We start from the raw sequence: 1,612 nt of genomic DNA, 5'->3' as shown, positions 1-1,612 counted from the left end.
ACAGTGATATCCCTCATTCCATGTCCTCTTCTGAATCCAGCTTGCATTTCTGGAAGTTCTCTGTCAATATACTGCTGCAAGCATTTTTGAATTATCTTCAGTAAGATTTTACTTGTGTGTGATATTAATGATACTGTTCTGTAATTTCCACATTCTGTGGGATCACCTTTCTTTGGAATGTACAAATATGGATCTCTTCCAGTCAGTTGGCCAGGTAACTGTCTTACAAATCTCTTGGCATAGCCGAGTGAGTGCCTCCAGTGGGGCATCCATTTGTTGAAACATCTCAGTGGGTATTCCGTCAATTCCTGGAGCCTTGTTCTTACCCAGTTCCTTCACTGCAGCTTTGACTTCTTCCTTCAGTACCATTGGTTCTTGATTATATGCCACCTCCTGAAATGGATAAACATCGACCACTTCTTCTTGGTACAGTGACTCTGTGTATTCCTTCCATCTTCTTCTATTTCATTATAGTAACTGGCTTTGCCTGCTTGAGCTGCTCTTTGAAATCTTTGGTTCAGCTCTTTTATCTTGTCATTTCTTCCATTTGCTTTGGCTATTCTCCATTCAAGGTCAAGTTTCAGAGTCTCTTCGGACATCCATTTTGGTCTTTTCTTCCTTTCTCACCTTTTTAATGACCTCTTGCTTTCTTCATGTTTGATGTTCTTGATGTCATCCCGTAATTCTTCTGGTTTTTGGTCGTTGGTGCTCAATACATCAAATCTATTCTTTAGATGGTGTCTAAATTCAGGAGGGATATATTCAAGGTTATATTTTGGCTCTCGAGGACTTGTTTTAATTGTCTTCAAGTTGAATGTGCATATGAGCAGTTGATGGTCTGTTCCACGATCAGCACCTGGCCTTGTTTTGGCTGAAGATATTGAGCTTTTCCACCGCCTCTTTCCACAGATGTAGTCAGTCTGATTCTTGTGTACTCCATCTCGTGAAGTCCACGTGTGTAGCTGCAATTTGTGTTGTTGAGAAAAGGTATTTGCAATGAATAAGTCATTGGTCTTGCAAAATTCTATCGTGCGGTCTCCAGTGTTATTTCTGTCACCAAGGCCAAATTTTCCAACTACCGGTTATTCTTTGTTTCCAGCTTTTGCATTCGAGTCATCAGTGATAATTAACACATCTTGATCACATGTTCAGTCAATTTCAGACTGCAGAAGTTAATAAAAATCTTCAATTTCCTCATCTTTGGCTTTGGTGGTTGGTGTGTAAATTTGAATAATAAGTCCTATTAACTGGTCTTTCTTGTGGCATATAGATATTATACTGTCACTGACAGCATTGTACTTCAGGACAGATCTTGAAACATCCTTTGTGATGAAGAATGCCATGCCATTCCTCTTCAAATTATCATTCCTGGCATAGTAGATCATATGGTTGTCTGATCAAAATGGCCAAAACTAGTCCATTTCAGCTCACTTATGCCTAGGATATCAGTCTTTGTACATTTGATTTCATTTTTGACAACTTCTAATTTTCCTAGATTCATACTTTATACATTCCATGTTCTGATTATTTTATTTTTTATTGTGATTTGGGTGAAGGTTTACAGAGCAAATTCACTTTCCATACAGTGGTTCACATATACTTTGTCTCATGA

The sequence above is a fragment of the Orycteropus afer genome, unplaced genomic scaffold (assembly GCF_000298275.1).
Source record: "Orycteropus afer afer isolate SDZICR_OR568_19922 unplaced genomic scaffold, OryAfe1.0 scaffold00244, whole genome shotgun sequence".
NCBI classification, from domain to species: domain Eukaryota; kingdom Metazoa; phylum Chordata; class Mammalia; order Tubulidentata; family Orycteropodidae; genus Orycteropus; species Orycteropus afer.
The sequence above is the reverse complement of the archived record's forward strand: the minus strand, read 5'-3'. Positions refer to the sequence as shown.